Source organism: Crocodylus porosus, unplaced genomic scaffold, assembly GCF_001723895.1.
Source record: "Crocodylus porosus isolate Cpor-Errol unplaced genomic scaffold, CroPor_comp1, whole genome shotgun sequence".
Classification (NCBI taxonomy): domain Eukaryota; kingdom Metazoa; phylum Chordata; order Crocodylia; family Crocodylidae; genus Crocodylus; species Crocodylus porosus.
In genome coordinates this window covers 68,181,242-68,200,069 of record NW_017728886.1, presented here as the reverse complement: position 1 = coordinate 68,200,069, position 18,828 = coordinate 68,181,242, and the positions used below count along the sequence as shown (strand labels likewise).

General features: G+C 41.5%; 1 protein-coding gene across 1 annotated transcript in view; it reads left to right on the top strand.

The window, feature by feature from the left end:
* Window positions 1–18,828, top strand: part of THRB (thyroid hormone receptor beta) — a 192,464-nt gene that overhangs the window by 18,395 nt on the left and 155,241 nt on the right. The window lies entirely within an intron of this gene.

Here is an 18,828-nt window from a genome sequence, read left to right as displayed (position 1 = left end):
TAGTCTGTACTGTGTGTAAGTAGGTACCAACGTGCTGTTTAAAAGTGTGTCTGTGGAGTATCTGTGCTAAAACTTGCAGCAGTTTCAAAAAAGGCAGACTGCATCAATTCTGTATGAACTAAGTCTATGGGTACCTATAGTAATCTTATGCAAATTACTTCAGGCATGTTTATTTCAAGATCAGTGTTTTCAGATTTACCCCTCATTTTCATGTGCTCAGGGGGAGCAGAGTAACAAAGGTGGGTGGGAGAGGGACTGCAGGGGGAGGAAGTTGTAGGGCAGAGGGGAGAGAAGGCAGAAGGTAAAGGGGCTACCTTACCATCCAGATTTATTTTCTCTGCTGTAGTTATAGGAGGGGAACAAATGCAAGGCAAACCTCCAGTAATAAAATTCTATACTTGAAAAATGTTATAATAATTTATATATTTTCCATATATAGAATCTAATAATTGGGGTGTCATCCTATTTTAAGGGTTGTCTTGTATTTGAGCAAGTATGATATGTTAAATATCCTTCTTTTCTAACAGAAAAGGACCAAGTGATTATTAAAATAAGCTATGTGTACTCACTGGAGAAGTGCAGTATATCTCAGTTGGGTTTTCCAATCCGGATTCAAAAGCATTGCTATCTATTCTCATATAAAATCCTGCCAAAAAAGAGTGAACCCAGAAAAAAATGTGTTTAAAGAGAGTGAAAATGGTGCTCCAAAGTGATTATTCTACAAAAATTCTTCCAAGTCCCAAATGTTAACATGTCTGGAGATGAATGGCAATGCAAACTAGCCAGTTACCTTCTGACTAGAGGTGCACCGATACATCAGTCTGATTATCGGATTGGCACCAATATAAAGAATATTGATTGTATTGGAAATTGGCCTGATGTGGCCAATATTTTGACCAAAAAGTGTCCTGTGCATGTGCACAGCCCCACCACAGCACGTAGGCAGCAAGGAGCACAGCTTGATAGCTTGGGGAGCTATGTGCAGCTGGTAAGCCTGTTGTGGTGGAAGGGGCGTAATGGGACAGATCTATGCCCCCCCATGGTGAGGGAGGGAGTGGGGCTGGGACACAGGCTGGGGTAGGCACTGCCCAACCAGGGTGGGGCAAGTCATGGGACAGAGCCACAGCTTGTCCAGGGGGTGTGGGGTGGGGGGAGCAGCTCCCACCACTGCGTGCACTACAGGAAGGCATGGGAGGGGGTGTGTTACAGGAAGGCATGGGAGGGGGGGTGTGCCCCCAGGTCTGTGCAAGGGGGAGGGGCTGTAGCTATAGGCTGGGGCCAGGGCTGTGTTGGGCTCTTCCTGGTGCATGGGGGGATTGGGCCAGGGCTCCACTTGGGGTCGGCAGTGGCAGCAATGCAGATGGGGACTATGGGGGGGTGGGGCTACAGTGAAATTTGAGGTGGCTGCAGTCCCACCCCCCCTGTAGCCCCTCTCCCAGTACCCCTGCTACTTTTCCTGAGTGCAGCCTGGCCCAGCCCCTGCTGGGAAGTGCCTAGTATAGCTCCAGCCCCAGTTTGCTGCTGCATCCCACCCTGCCCCGCTTATGTAGATCTGGGGGACACATGCCCTCCCAGGGTGCACACAGCATCATGAGCCACCCTGTTCACCAGGACCCGTGGCTCTGACCCATGCCCTGCCCCCGCTGGGCAGTGCCTACTCCAGCCCCTGCTCCAGCTCCAGCCCCACTCTTTCCCTCCCTACAGGGCTGCTCCCCTTCCACTACAACACACTTACCAGCTGGACGCAACTGTATCAGAAATCAGATCAGTATCCGTCGATATGCCTCCTTAAAAATCGGCAATCGGTATTGGCCCCCAAAATCTCTATCGGTGCTCCCCTACTTCTGATGTTCTTCATTATTCACCATCACGCTTCAAACAACATGGATCCACTTCACTTTAACTTAGTCCCTTTGGTTTGCTCTCTCACGCAAATATGTTTATTGAATTTTTAAAGTTGATTTTGTAGGGGCCAGCCTTCCAGAAGTCCTACATATCTCTCAGCCCCCTGTGACATTCAGTGCTCAGCACCTATAAAAATTGAGCCATATATTTATGGTAAGAACATGGTCTCTGGGTATATGATAAACTAGTTAATTCATATATGGGAAAATTTACCTCTGTGGTTTAATTTGCCATTGTTTCTATTCTAGGCCAACACTCCTCTCTGAGTTATCAACTTCTTATTCCCCACTATTTGCATTTCCCTTGGAGTGGCAAATTAACCAGAATTTACTATACTAAATTAAGCCAAAGTTCTGTCATCTTTTTCAAAATTTGATGTGTTGTAGGAGCAGAATGTTATGAAGGGAATTCGAAGGATCTTTTTATTATGGGCTGTTTTGCTTACATGTATATAACTTTCAATATGAGGTGGTGATAACTAAAAATGTTTCAAGAATCATTTTAATTTTTTTGTTTTGTGGGTCTCATATATAATGTTGAGTTCAGTGAATGCCAGATTGGAGAGTATGGGAGTTCTGTCAACTTCTCAGAGTGAAAAGTAAGGATTTAAATATATGCACATTTTGTATTTATCACTGGCTACTTTCTTTTTGTTGTTGTTGTTGTTTCTTCCATTTTACTTTTAGTGCTACATCCCAGCAGCAGAATTATTTTGGGAGCCACCTTAGTATCCAATTTAGTTTCTAAGCCAGGTGGTAGAGGAAGTATTCCTTTTCATTATTTCCAAAATATTGTGCCCAGCATTCTGGAACAAAGTTCAAAAGCATAAAACATCATAATTAATGCCAGTTTTATCCATTCTTTTCATTTCCCACGATCACCTGGATCAACTTCAGAATTTGATTCTTGCATCTTTTCCTACTGTTGTCTGTTTCTCACTTGTTTTGTATTGCCCTCAGGTCTTGTGGGTCTAATGACTTACTAGAATTAATGTTCAGCATAACTCCCAATAACATTTATTCTGAAAATGTGTAACTTTATTTTGAAAATCCAAAAATATTCCTAAAGGGTTAAAGTTTTGATGGACCTTCATCTTTAATTTGACCACACCACATTACAGCTTCAGCCTGCTGGCCAGCAGCCATAGCCATTGCCATTGCCAGATCTTTCTTCTTTATCCATTTTAAAATTTGGATTAATTCATGTTTCAATTTAGCTTTGCTGGTTTAATGGGATTATAGCTAAATCAGTCTTCAAAGATTTCTATGAATACTTGCTGCAAGAGCCAGCTAGCATATCACTTGGTTCTTTTCTCCTTCACTCTCTACTTAAAATTCCTTAAACTCGGGATGCTAAAATTCAGTGTTTTCCCCTTGGGATCATAATATGTAACAGGGTGAGATCCTTGTCCTCCTAGGAAAAGCAGGGAGACGTCAATAAAGAGTACTGGTTATTGTGAGAGCCATTATTGTGCTATTCAGAGTCCTCTGTTGATGTGGTGTGGGCAGAGCTCTTAAGATCAGTGGGTTTCCAACACCAAAATGAAACAAGTAGTTCCTTCTTCTGAGAGCACTTGTCCCTTGAACTTCTTGTGACTTTAGAACTAAAAAAAGGATCAGTAACAACTTCTGTAGCTACATTTAAAAGGTACATGGCACACTCTGTTTAAACAGTTTAGGGGAAATCTTTTGGCCATTTGAATTGGGTAGTTGCTACAGCTATTCTAAAACCATCTAACTTCCAAGACCAAGCAGATTTAGGAGGGGTGCACTTCCTGCCAACATCTTCATAAAGAGCCTCTAGCTTTGTCTGAGCAAACTGCCAAAGCTGAGCTAGATTGTCAGGTTTTTCCTGCCGTGGCAGGGGGTCGGACTTGATGATCTGCTCAGGTCCCTTCCAACCCTACCAACTATGAAACTATGAAGAAAAGCCCGTCTTAATTTTTTGTCCCTGGGCTTTGGAATATTTTGCCTCTGTTACTTGATCATCTATCTTTGTATCCATTCTTAAAAGGACACTAGGACATTTCAGGTTCTTCAGGGTTTTCCTTAGTTTTAAATGAGATTTGTACAGTCTTATTTTATGGAGTGTCTGGGGATGCTTACTGTAGAATGCTTTTAAAATAGGTGCATTTTAATGTGCTGTTCAGGCTTCTCATTAATCTGCTTGTCTTCACTCCTACCCAGAGGTAAAATAAAAAGCAAGCAAGAAGTCTAGGATTAAATGAGAGAAAACTGGGACTTAAACTAGAGGCACTGAGTACAAAGGACTCTAGTCAATGATAAAGGGAAATATAACAGGCTGTTCAGAAAGTCTAGGCCCTTTGGCATCAGTTAATGAGCCTGAAACAAAAACAGGTCCATTAAGAATTTGTGAAACAGTATTAGACTCCCAAACTCAGATGCTGGAAAACTCTTGTCTCACATTTCTTCTCTGCTTGTGCAGATATGCATTACAGCGCTCATCTCGTAACTTAAAGTAGTAGAGAAGTACTTGCCTTCCCGTTGAAAAACTACTTGCTTCCTACTTTCTTCTTATGATCCAGTGGCTCCTAGACAGATTAGGACTCCAGCTTCCTTGCACTGTCCCTTCTCTTCCACTAGTTTTTTAGGAGCTTATACTCACTGCTACAAGTTGCTCAAATGACTCCTGGCATCCTTAGCAAGACTGAGGCTGTAGGTCTCCCCCTGTATAGCAACTGGTTTAAACTTAGAGTACAGTTTAACTAAAACTGGAGATTTTTGTGTATGGATAGACGTGAAGTAGTGAGAGGTAAAATTTTAGTTACAGCTCAAGCTAGCAATGCAATGAGCTAGCTGTTTACAACACCTATGTGGAATTGGGCAAGCTGCCTAGAGATTTTTTTTTTTCAGGAGGTGCCTAATTGTTGTTTATAGCTATAATAATGGTGCATGCAAATCAGGTATTGGTACAGCATATGACTAGTTGGGTCCATAACTACCATTTTGTATGTATTTACCTGATTTGCACCTGATTGCACAGTAGCTTTACAGTCGCAGTACACACTTAGTTGTATGCATGCCTTTTTGAACATCAGACACTTGAGCTTCCTTTGCTACTTAATTCTACAATACATAAAAGTGCCTCATGGGATTGTTATGAGAACTATTGTTTGAAAAGACTCTAAGATTTTCTGATATAAGCATAGAGCATTATTAATGCTCTAACTGAACTTTGCTTTGTAATATGACCGACTGTAGTTGAGTGTCTGTAGTGTATTTTTTCTTCTATACTTATCTCCCTGTGCGCCGTCCTTCCAGACTTCGGTTTTCTTCTACCCAGTCTTCTAACTGTAGATGGAGAAATGAATAATGACCAGAGGCTTTGGCAGACAGTCATTGTTGATACTCCTGGATCACATCTCAGTTATTGCTTTAGGCTGTATAGTATCTTTTCCTTTAAAGCAGTGGGACTGGCTGTACAATATACTTAGAGCAGGTTGTTGAGTCTGTTTCTGGCACTTCTGAAGCAGCAATGCAAGGACCTGTTGCTGAGTCATGGGACTAGCCAAACATAGCTTGTACTTATTATTATGTGTTGTGTACTGTTACCACCGGGATTGAAAACACTGAGTAGAAGGGGCTCACTGAGTCAGCACTAGCTGAAAGATGCCCTGTGGTCTAGGAGTAGCTTTTGTGAAGTGTTCTTTTTGAATTTAGTGAGAACTACGCTCATAGCAGTGATACAGGGATTTTTTTTAGGGATTAAAAGTTATGTTTAAAACTGTTACCATAGCATATGCCATGTTCTTGCTATTTTGGGGCTAAAGACATTAAAAAGCCTCTCTTAGAGCAGCTGAGCTGACTGAAAGTACTTAAAGTCTTTGCTGTGAAGGGGTAGGCAATCCTGGTCAAGGAAGGGAACATGACTGGGTAGGTGAGGGATGTACAAACATCCATGTATCTTCTGTTTGGAAATCCACAGGGTTCACATGTGATGTAATACCAAGGGAAGGTAGCTGTGCAGGCAAATCATGACAGTCCCTACGGGAGTGTGTGAATTCTTCTGAGAATGTGATCTCCACTGCCAGCATGCACTTTTGGGGCCTCTAGCGGGAAATCAAACTCTCAATAGCTTTGAAATTTTCCAAGATTCTTCTATAATTTTTTGTCCTGTTCATCTGGCCCAGCTGTGCTTTGAGCTCAGCTGTGTTGTGACAAACATTTTAGGAGTTTCCTTTATGTGACATTGAGAGAGTGTTTTCTCTGCATTGATCTCTTTATCACACATCCCTTTTAAAGCATTTTATTGGGGTAGCCAGAAACAACCATAGCAAGGTGTGGGGCCTGGGGCAAATCAGACTGTGTGGGGCCTAGATGCGGTGGCAGGGGGGAAGTGGCAAGCAGCCAGACGTGAAGCTGGCCCTGCCCCACAGGGCCCCCCAAAATGCAGGGTCCAGGGCAGTTGTCCTGATTCACCCCCGTTCCCCCTCGGGATGGCCCTTCATTAGTGGTGATACTGTACTGTCAAAGGTCAATAGTCTTCCCAAGCTCAATGTGGTACTCTGATTAAGGCACACCAGTTACTGTACCGAAGTGACACCAGGAGCATCTGGCTGCCTCGGATTCCCAGAACAAATTGCCAGCTCTCCACTTGTTGCTGGATTGACAAGGGGGGCAATCTGTAGTGTTCACTTCTGGAGCAGCAGCAGGGTATCTTAGCTGCTCTGCCTCCATGGCTTTGGCTATGTCTCAGGAAGGCCTGAGCTCAACCTGGATGCAGCTCCTCAATCTGCAATTTGGCCCCCCTCTACCTGTCTGTCTATTGACTTCAGTGGAAGTTGAATCAAGGCACTGATGAGAGAGAGTCAGGAACACTATAGAAACACCACGTTTTCTTGCATGGAGATTTTCAGCTTTGACAAAGAGCAGTAGCAGAAAGCCCTAGGGGAGCCTAGCAGCCTACACCGGAGAAAAGCCGTGGTAACAAATCCCTTTTTCACTGGGAAACATTATAAGCAATAAAATAAGCCTTCATGAAACCTCCTGTGGAAAACTTTCTTGACTTGTCGGCTCCTGATATAGAAAGCATTTTTTGTGGGATTGGATTAAACCAAAGGAGGAGCATGTGTGACAACATTTATCTGAAGCAAAGGAAAGCCTTTTGCAGGACAGCGAAAATGAAAAATTATAATAGGTTTTACTTTACGTGACTATAAATTCAAGTGGTTTGGGGAAAGCTCATTTGTCATCTCTTCTCATTTTATTAATTTATTTTGCTTAGGAACTAGAGAATTTTATTGTTCCTTGGGGAAACAGAGCTCTCACAAAAGGTATGTCTATGCTGCAGTTAGGGACATGATGGCAGCAGATGTCAGCACATTGGAGCTAGCTATGTACTCAGCAGATCACTTACCAATTACCAAGCCACAAGCTGCAAGAGTAAACACACAGGCTTCCAGGTAGGCTTGTACAACATGCGTGTCAGGCTGTGTTGCTGCTGCTGGTACTGAGCTAGCTAGATTTTAAAGCTAGGGTTGGTACATCAACAGATTCTGTACTCGTATCTCCCAGATACACTGTAGGCATCTCCAGAGAATGAACTCTTGGTATCACTGAAGTCAACAGGTGTTTTGCTACTAACTTTAAAGGAGTCAAGTTTTCACTACAACTGTCAACTGGACTGGTCTTCTTCAACCTCATCTATACAAATGTCATTAAGTTCTTGCGCTATTAGCATCCATAAATGTTCAGGTCTTAACCACTGAATACAGATCCTCTCAAGCTTCCCTAATCATGTGCAAAGATTCATCAAAAGTTATGGCTGTGTCAGAAAACAAGATGATAGAATCTGACTATCTTGTCATTCATGACAAAAATGTGGACAAATTTATCACTTCTGGCTTCCTAACAAATTGGAATTTTAAATAATATTTGTGCACAATAGAGCTGCAGCACTTACAACTTCCATACTCACATTAAAAAAACCCCATTGATAATCAAATATGTATGTTCCCTAATGGAATTGTCATTACTTTTTTGCACTAAAATCCCAATCCTGTTTTGAGATCTGTGAGGAATTAATACAATTCTGCATAAAGCCTGGTTCTAAAGAATACAGTAGAGAGCTGTGGGGAAGAACTGTTGAAAGGTATTAAATGTTTTGTACAGTTACGTAAGTATATTTTCCAATGCTGATCTGCTTATGCTTCTTGTCATTTTTGCCTCATTTCCTTGAATTTTTTCTAATTTTGTCAAGTTGTATCCTTAAAAGAATATTGTAACCATAGTAATAGAATCATCTAGAATGAAATGGACTCTTCTCCATGATTTGTTTTCTATTTTTAGATGCCATGCTTCTATAATAAATAAGGGATCCACTTTTGTTACTGAAACAAATGATTTGCGGCAGCCAGAAGAGAAACAGAGAACAGCCATGAGCTGAAACTGAAATTTACCACATAAATCTTTCAGCAGTGCCTGAGAACCATTCCCCTGCAACCCAGCAATAGCAGAGAGATTTCAGGGATTATGTTCAGATTAAATGTCAACAAGAACTGAGGTCTGGCAATATGCCAGGGAGGTCATATGAGGAAAGTCACAAACTTTTACAGTTAAATAGAAATGTGTTATACTTAATACCCTGAATACACTTCATATCTTTGTGAATTGGAGCAAAAACAAATCCCGTCACAAACAGTTTGTTTTTTAAAATTAAAATAGTGCTTTTGTGCTGTTATATAGTAATTAAAGTTTTATTGCCATTTTTCTAAACCCTTAATTTGGACATATTGCTCTGGCATACATGTCTGTTTATAGTAGAAATACTGCATTATAAAACCTCAGCTTAGGTTTCATACAATCTTTTTAAAAGTTTAATTTAAAGTTGTGTATAAGAAAAATAATCTTTTCTAAGTGCATTCACATAAATTATTGGTTGCTACTTACAGACTGCTTTAATATTTTTAAATTGAAATGCTGAAAGAGTCCATAATATATACAAATAGTACTTTTTATGTTAGGGAAGAAAATAAGTACACATCAATTACCTAGAAAAGGTCTTGGTCATGGTATATCTAAGGGCTGTTCCCTACTTGGAGTTATTGTGAAATAACTATTTGAATACTGGTGTTCCAGAATATCTCTTGATGAAAAACTCAATTTATGAGCAATCTTATTTTGTAATAAGAATGTATGTTTTATGGTTAAACTTAAACTAAACTAGAACCAGTGTTGTTTTACTTTGCAATAGGATAACCATACATAGAGGCTGAAAGCAGCTGTCACTTTTATGCTCTAATAAAAATTCTTATGGCAGCACAAGATGAAAGCAAACAGACCTCCACCCCCTTATTGTGCTGCAGATGCCCAAAACTCTGGTCACAACAATACAGTTATCCTGCTTTTTTATGGTAGATATCTGCTTTATGCCAGGAGAGTGGTAGGACTGTTTTATAGCTGGAGAGGGTAGATTGGAGCTGCCCATGCTCTCCAGCTGCCCCAGGTAGGAACTTCTGAGGCTTCAGGGGCCCCATCTTGGGAACTTTAGGGACATGGAGGACCTGGTCCCTGAGGCCCTGAGAGCACTTGCCTGGGTTCCCCCATTTGCAGAGGCACAGCCTGGGAATCCTGCAGCAGGAATACCCTGGCCTGCCAGGCCTGGAGTTGCGGCACACCTCTGCAAATTGGATAACTCCCTGGTAATTATGTTAGTGAAACTAAACAAAGTATGCACCAGGATGAACTCTTACAGAAATATAAAGGACAGAAACACATAAATGTCAATGGGAACGCACATTTTTTCACAGAACAACCACTCCCTTTCTGACCTCACAATCCTCATACCCAAGGGAAATATACCAAACAACTTTAAAAGGCAAGTTTGGGGACAAAAACCTCAAACTGACTGGACACTAAGAACCACAGACTGAACACTGATATAAACTTTATGACGTGTTGTAATCTGATTCCTGAAATTCTTCCTGCGTACTCCAGGTGATAATGTTCCTCCTCCCTTTTGATAGGTCCTGATCTTCTGGTAATTAAGCTTCTTCTCTTCTGCTAATTTGCTGTCTGCTAGCCTTCAGAATCTCTCTCCTCTCTAATTTCACATCTCTGCCCATTGTTTTTAACTGCTGTACATGCTTTCCTCAGACCCAACGAAGAATGTCTTGCATTGGAAAGCTTATTTAACTTTATCCCAACTATGCAGTTAGTCTAATAAAAGATATTATTAAAACAATTCCTTGCATCTCAAAACAGTAAAGACAAATTGTGCATCCTTTACTTACGCAAACAATCCTTAATCAAATGCATAATAGCTAGGGACCTACTGAATTCACAATTTAGCAATTTTTATGGAGAGTGTGAAATTGGTAGGTCCCCATGAAAAAGCTTCAAATTGGTGAGCGACTGAGGGTTGGGGGGGCAGAAGGGAGCTGCAAACAGAAAATGATGGGAAGACCTGGTATCCAGAAGCATGAGGGGAGGACGGAAGGGAGAGAGATTTTTGTGGTAGACTGTACTGGGTCCCCCCAGGTCTCTGGCTGAGGAGACCCAGAAGTCCACCCCACCCTCATAGTCATCTGTCAGTCTCTGAGGAGGGGCAGGACTTCTGGGGCCCCTTGGCCAATCAGAGGCATGGGGGCCCACTGCACCCTGCCTCAAAAATGGCAACTGGTGCTGTGCTTGGACTGTGAAATTGTTGTCCCTATAGCCTTAGGTTGTCTAGTTAATGCTTGTGTCATAGCTTGATTTAAAAGCCATTGCAGTCTTTCTATTGCATTCACTGGGTTTTAAATCTGCAGGGTATGTTCAAAGCAATTATACCAACTTAAAACCTGAGAAATGCAGTAGCGAGGCAGTTTTTGTTTGTTTACAGGTTGCATTACATAGAATGTAGTGGGTTGGCATACACAACAGTATTTTAATTAATATTATTCTATAAATTATGCAAATACTTCAAAGACTATAGTGATAACATTTCAAAGAATTTTTAAAACATGACATAGTTTGCATCTTTGGTTAAGTGAGTTTCTGAAAAGCAGTCATGCATCCACATAAAACTTTTACAGAACATTTACACTGGTTTAAAATAGTGTGTTTATTGTGAGAGTATGCTAATAATGAATATCCATTAACATTATTGAGATGTAATTACATGTTCTGGCCAATTTCAGTTGACAAACTTTATTTTAATGTTTCTGTGGTTCCTTTTTCTTTTAATGAGGTACTACATGCTTCATTTACATTGTATTTTTAATTTTGATTTCCTGATTTCCTGATTTATTGATTTATTTTTCCTGTTTGCTTGTCATTGCCAGGATTCAGTTGCTTTTTTATAACAGTCTCTAGAGTCTGTAAGATTATAGAAATGACATGATGCACTATATCCATTTGTTTGTTTCTGTTCCCTTACACTTTGTGCTTGGAGCTTGCTCTTACAGAATATTTACTGGCTCTTAAGAATATTTTACAGGAAGTAGTCAGCACCTCCCTTATATCAGTGATTTCAAGAGATCCCATTAAGGGTAAATGCTTTTGTGCCCCACCTATCCCAACAGTGCCTGTGGCTGCTTCTCTAAGGACAGCTGCTGTTTCTGCTTCCTTTCATGCCCCCAAGCAGCCCCTGTACCTGTACCCTGCCCCCCACCCCCTAACACTTTCAGCAGTGTGCTGTGCTGGGAGTAGGCAAGCAGATGGACACACAGATGAAGCTGTGTGTCTAAGTCATTCCTTTCACTCCTCCCATGCTCTCAGGGCCAGCAGTATGGGATGCAGGGGTGATTGCTGGTGTGTGAGACCCTGCAGGAGCAGCCTGAGCAGTGGGTGGGGGTGCCCTTGCCCCTGAGGTAGAGACCAGGGATTACAAGGGAGCAAACAGTGGAAAGAGTGGGGCACAGCAGGGTGAGGACCTGCCCCAGCTGCATTTAAGTGGCACCAGTTACTTCAATGATGGTCAACTCTTTTAGACTAGGGACAGACATTACACATAAAGCAGTTTAAGTGATCAGAAACTGGTTTATACCTGTAACAGAACAGACTATCAGTGCACATAAACCAGTTTGAAAATGGGTGAAACTGGTTTGAGATAAACCTGGTTAAATGTAGTATCAGACTTAACTGGTTTGGGTCCAACTGGTTTATGCAATGTCTGTCCCAGACCCCTTCTTGGTTTAATTTAAACCAGAATCCCCAGCATCCCAGATGCTTTGCAGTCCTGGCCTGGGCTCTCTCTTCCAGAGCAGGGCTAGCTTCACCCCTCTGCTCCCTGGCTCCAACTCTGGAAGAGACTGAAGGTACAGTAGTGTCTGCCTGGCTTCCCCTTGCTCCCCCCTGCCCCTGGTCCCCCCTCCTTGCACCCACTCCCTACTCAACAGCACTGACCATAGCCAGTAGGTGATATGCTAGCTAATGCTGAGAGGTAAGAGAGACAGGACAAAGGCAGACAGGACAGTGTCTGCTTAAGGCTTTTTGGAGCTAGCTGGTAATATCTCTCCATTCCTTCCTTGGAAAAAGCTGTTTAAGAAGAGTTTGAACTAATGGATGGGAGAGGCTTTTGTTTTCTTGATGGGGTGGTAAATACTGTGTTAGTCCTTGTGTAACTCCCTGCTGCATAAGTAAATTCTGTGCAACTCCCTGCTGGTTCCTTCATTGGTCAGGAGCCCGGAGGTGGGTGTTACAAGATGGTTCAGCCTAGCCAGGTTAGACTAACCTGCAAAGATTGAATCAATTCAGGCTCAGGATTTTTGAATGTCTGTTCTTAGCCTTAGGTTTGAGTCTCCCTCCATACGTTTTCTGAATTTAGATCTATCTTAGTCATTTTCCGCGGGGGGGCAGTGCAATTCAGAAAAAGTGTGCCACCATTTTTAATCTAGGAGAAAAGCGTGCTCTGGGTTTCAAAAGTTTGGAAGACACTGCCTTATTTTATATTATAGTATAAACTCAAGTGCTTTGTCCAATTTTTAAATGCCTAAAATGATGAGCAGGTAATACTAGTAACTAGTATATATTATATACAGATGTCAAAAGCTAAGTGAAAACTATGCATTTTGTTAAGTGTCATGGTACTTGAAATTATTTCCAATTAGATCCACCCTTTCTCTTCACACTATGTGCTTTACACAGATGTCCTTACAGAATGGTGAAGTGGTACTGAATGCCTGCTTGCAGCCATCTTGGTTAAATGGGTGTGCTTTCTGTATTAAGCTGCTGCTTATAGCTTGATGTTTGTACCTTAGTTTTTTGAAGGGTTAGAACGTTTCTGTTATGATAATAAAATTATTCATGGTGGCCTCAACATGACAGTGGTCTTCAGCTTGAAGTCTGCTTAGAATATAAATGTTCAATTGCAAGTCATTTTTCCATATTAGAATGTATGCTTTCAGTTATGAACAAAGAATGAAAATTATTTTCTTAATTAAGATGGAGCTTTGTCAGTTTTGGAATTCTCAGAAAAGTTTATAGCTGAGTTTAAATACCTTTATTACAAGGACTTCCACATAACAGTGCCTCCTTCCTCCCCTTTAGTAATCTGTGACCCAAGCTGATGATCTTAGGTAATACTGGGGAAAATTTAGAGTGCTCTTTTTTTTATTTTTAAAGAAATACAAATATGTTTTGACGGTATGCACAACCCTGGGTTTTTTTCCCTGAAAACATTTATGCAAACAGCTTTTATGCTTTGCAGAAAGTGCATATATTAAGAATATGTATTACCGTTTGTGCCAGAAATGTTTTCACAGTCATCATGAAAGGACTTTGGATTTCTGACATCCTATTTAAAAGCTATAGTATAAAGGTTTATACTTCAACTTTTTAGGCTGAAAGGCTACTGAAACAGGACCTTAGGACTTAGATGAGGAATCTTAGAGCATAAAAATAGAAATAATTTTGAATGAATAATTAAACCCGTCAAAAGTTCAGTGCCAGTGGTTTGTCATGTTCTGTTCATGACTCTGATGTCTTCCCCATCCTTATTCAAGTGCTTCACTTTCTTAAACCAAGCACTCACTTCAGTCTTGAGGCAGACCATGCCAAGTACTGATGTATTCTGTGGCTTTGAAATGGACGTTAAATATAGCAATAAGATGATAATTACTTAACCATAGTAAGCAACTCCTACTTTATGATGCATCTATTTCTGTCTCTCAGACTATTATTAAATATGGCTACCAGCTAGACCTGACTGATATTCTGTCATACAACAGCTTTTTTTTTTCCTTTGGAAAAACTGAGATCTGGAAAACTTGGAAAAGCATGTACAGCCTATCAAAAATTTCTATTTCACATCAGAAAACCAAAAAATTCCATTTGAAACTTATGATGCAGAATGACAGTTGATTTCCATGATTCACCTCTCTAAACATGGAGACTAAGCTGTATTGTGGGATATGCAGCTTAACTAAGAACTGAGGAGCTTAACTGGCATACTGGGGAGACTGGGAACATAAGGTTTGCAAACCAGAATACTGATAGCTATGGCAGCATTTGCAAATCAAGTCATACCTTCCAGGGATCAGTGCCTGCAGTTTTCCCCAGGGTTCACTTGGAAGAGGAGGAGGACCTGGGTTGGGGCAGGAGGCTGGAGTGGATGGGGTTGCCAGGTGTTACCAGGCTTTATAGTTCCCTGCCATATGTTATGGGGCTCGTGATTCTCAGGAGGCTTGGGTGCTCTGAGGCCCTCCAGGACTCCCCATGTCTTCCACCCCGGCATGCAGGGTGGAACCTTCAGGGCAGGGCTGGCTGCAGGAGTGCAGCATGGTGGGTGAGGAACAGTTAACAGTTGATTGGTTAATTCATTTCACATCGAACATGGAATTGAAAGCCATTCTGTTCTATTAAGTGCCCATTGTGCAGTAGCTTTGTAACCCTCTCCTCCCTCCATCCCCCTTCAGCTCCAGGCAGTTGACAGGTGTTTACTGTTACAGGCACAACCATCAGCCCACTACAAGCAGGGGACCACAAAACACCTTGCCGCAGAACCTAGCTACCCCCCTTAACCCAAATAAGTTTGAGATCCCTGTCCAGGGTCCCTAACAGGGAAGTGAAACTGCTGCACCGCAGTGGGTTTCTGCTTCCCCACTTCTGTAGACCATGTTCTCTGTAGGCAAGCAGGATGAATCCTGCTTGCATCCTAAAGCAGCCCCTTGTCTAGCATGGCTTTGGGGGAGGGGTGAATAGCAGTGCAGTTTGGGATGCCTGGAGGATTCACCAGACACTGGGCATGGAATAATCTGCATCTGAACATAACATAAGAAACCCCTGCAGTGTCAGGCACAATCACTACAGCCAGTGAAGGATGTCCTAGGGTTAGGGTCACCAGCCAACAGATAGGAAGGGACAAATACAAGTGCACAGGCATCCAAAGTATAACATCATACACTTAGACAGCAAGTAAACAGGTATGGTCAGTACCACTGGGGTACATATATTCAGGCCACAGAGTCCCCACCCCACCTCCAGAGGTGTCCCTAAGAACCAGCCTTTAGTCCAGAGTCGCTTTGTGCAGGTCTGTAGGTTGGGGATCATGTGTAGTCGGTCTGCGGCTCATCTATGCTGTGCAGAGGCTCCTCGCTCCTTCAGTCCATCATACAGCAGGCACCATGGCCTCCTGGTTTTCTGGCAGTAGTCTACCAGGGCTCAGAGGTTTCCTCCTGCCCCCAAGGTTTTGTGGGATTTGCAGTCCAACAGCAGGGTTCTGCAGGGTTTCCCATCTATTCCTCTTCCTGCTTCCAGGTGCCTCTGGGATTTGTAGTCCATGGTCAGTCAGCAGGCCTCCAGGAGGTTACTCTCCTTCTGTCACACACTCATATCACATTTTCAGTGCACGCAGTGTATTACATTATATAGTGCATACATTACACAAGGAAGACTGACTCAAAATAGTACTTAATTTTCACAGTGTGCTTTTGAAATATTCCAGGAAGTTTAAACTGGTCTAAAGACTTGTTGTAAACTCTTGGGGTTTAAAGTGTATTTAGAACATACTAAGCAGTATTTCTGTTTACCCCCAAACCTGCCAAGAAGCAATAAAACCGAAGGTAAAATAAACTCTCAAGACTACTATAGGTGGTAGCATAATACCAAAGGGAAACAGTGAAAAACATTTTTCTTTTTCCATTTGTCAGTGTGACTGTTATCTTATTCTGCTACCTGTGTAAAAGAAGAACGGAGATATTGTTAAATATCTAAAGTTTGTGTGCAGACCAGATCAGTGATAATCAGATTTTTTGCTTGTTTATTATCTGTATGAAATGAGTTTAGGCAGTCTCTATCCAGTTCCCAGCAGACCAGTCTTTCATGTCATAAATCAAGGGCCAGATTCTGTTCCACATTTTAAGTGAATGTTTAAGTACACTCCTATTCCATTCTGCTCAAGTCCCTAAAAACTGTTAATATAAAAGGTGATTGAGTCCTTCTCTTCCTCACTGCTTTTTTTGTGACTCAGTCTTAACAGTAAGATGCATTAATGGATTTTCAGGAGTCTGAACAGGGTGGAATAATATGGTGCTTACGACACCCAATAGGTGGAAACTTCCTGGAAGATCTGACCCTACATCATCACAACTGATGCTAATTAAAGGAATTGTTGGCAGCTTTATTGAGAAGATCAAGAAATGAATAAGCTATGAAATATGACATACCTTCTTTCAAGAGAAACTTTTTCCAAGGTGAGGTTGAGACACATTAGTGAAACAATGTAAGGAGGTTTTCATTGCTCCTTATCTGTAAGCAGGCAGAGAAATTTCAGTCCAATAACTTGTGCAGACACAAATTGACACCTAAAATTTTCAAATAAAAATATTGATTTATTTAAATTACATTAATATTATTTAAATTTGATTAAACATCTCTCAATAAAATAATTTTACTGTTAATAAAATATTTTAGGTGCATGCTGCATATGAATAGGTATAAATACTCCTATTTATAATCATCTCAGCATTGATATTACTTTAGAAATGAGTACGTGATTTTATTGTATTATTGGGTTATACCTCTGTGACATATTTAGGCATTTATAAACTTTTTTAGTATTTTTAGAGGTGGTTTACAATTAACAATGTCAACATGTCTCTCCATATGATCTTAGCCCTCTTGGATTCATGGTGCTACAGGGAGTCTCATTTTACATGTGAGAAGATAAAAATAATATCAATTCCTTTCACAGTTCTCTAAGCATTTGTAAAGTAGTTATTCAGTACCCTACAGTCCTAGGGAATTAAAAATGACACCTGTCCTGAAGGAAGTGTCTTATTTACTAGAACTTAGTGGAGTTTGATCTCCAGGATTCTTTTCAGGACATGCAGGATTATGAATCTCTGAGATTATATATGCATATATAAAGTACGTAATTGTGTGGTGTGCAGTAGAGATACTGTTGCTCTTTTGATGCAAGTGATTAGCTAGAATTCAGAATATTTTAGTTGTTTTTACTAGGAGGAGAAATTGGTAGTGATGTTGGGCATTTCTTGATGCAGTTCTGTTTGTGTAGAATATATAGTGTCTTCTGTTTATAGTAGAAATCAAACAGCAGGAGATAATTTCTTGTTCGCAGTGCAAGTCTCTCTCCAGTACAACTTTGCCTAAAATCTTCCTGTGACATTTCTTTTGGATCAAGTTATAAACACATCTCTGCTTGTATTTTGGCTACTATGCTTTATTCTCTGTGGTGTTTCAGCTACTTTTTTACATGTCCAAACAGATGTGCAATTACAGCCAAACCAGCATCTCATTGCTTTGTTAGTAAACATCAGGTAACCTCTTGGACCACATGGCCTAGTCACTGCACAGGTTTGTGCACATTTTTGTCCTAAGCCATTACTTTACCTTCGTTTCCACTATCTTTCTCCATGGACTGAGACCTTATAGTGGTAGAGAGGCTTGCGTGTCCCAATGATCCTCAGAGCTATGTTGCCTGGAGTTTCCTGGAAGGGTCACTCATGGCAAACAGGCCTGAGGGGAGGTTCTAGACAAGCTATAGTCTAATTCCAAGTCTTTAATGTCTGATCAGGCAGAAGATGTCAGGATCTCAATGGCTGTAAAGACAGAAGAAGGCTGCAGGAAGATGGAAGTCTCCTGTCATCTAGGGTTCTCCTTTGCCACTGGGCCAAGATCTCCACCTTGTCAAGATTGCGTGGTTGCTGTTTTTGTGCACCAGCTTCATGTCATATGCTGGGTTCTACCATAGTAAACAGCACACTTTCATGTACCAACTTCCAAAAGCCCTGCAGCGATGGACCAATGGTGACAGAGGATTAGTGAATCGAGCAGCCTCCAGCTATTAATCTGTACACAGGTAATGGTAGCCTGATGGTAATTTTGCACCTGAGTTGAAATGGGTGCAAAGTCCTATTCAGAATCCCCTCTGTTCACCCTACACAGGTAAGGGGCTAAAATAATTACCCTATACCCTGGCTATCGTAGATAATTGCATCCAACAGAATCACTCTCTGTGGTTGAAAATATTATAAGAAGATAATGATTTTTGCTATGTGGACTATTTGTACCTTGATGGATAGTGAAGACAGTGATTGACCAGATATAAGAACTGCCATCATCTCCAGGGAACTAATGAAATACAACATTAACACTGCAGATCTGGATGAAGGTCTGGATGCAACTGGATGAAGGTCAGCTGAGGGAAGAGGGTAGAGCTATACCTTCTTCTGGAGGGAGAAACTGGCCCAGGACAGAGTCAACTTATAGAGCTCCCTGTTGGCATTAATGAACATCTACAACACTCTGCCTTAAACTCAGACCAGTATACCACTGTCATCTGTGCATGTGCCCCAGAAACTGGCTCTGTGGTCAGACCCAGAGGGTAGTAATTGATGGAAATCAATCATCATGGTGTCCTGTGACCAGTGGGGTCCCCTAAGGCTCTGTCCTTGGACCCATATTGTTCAACATCTTCATTAATGATGTGGACATTGGAGTCAGAAGCAGACTGGCCAAGTTC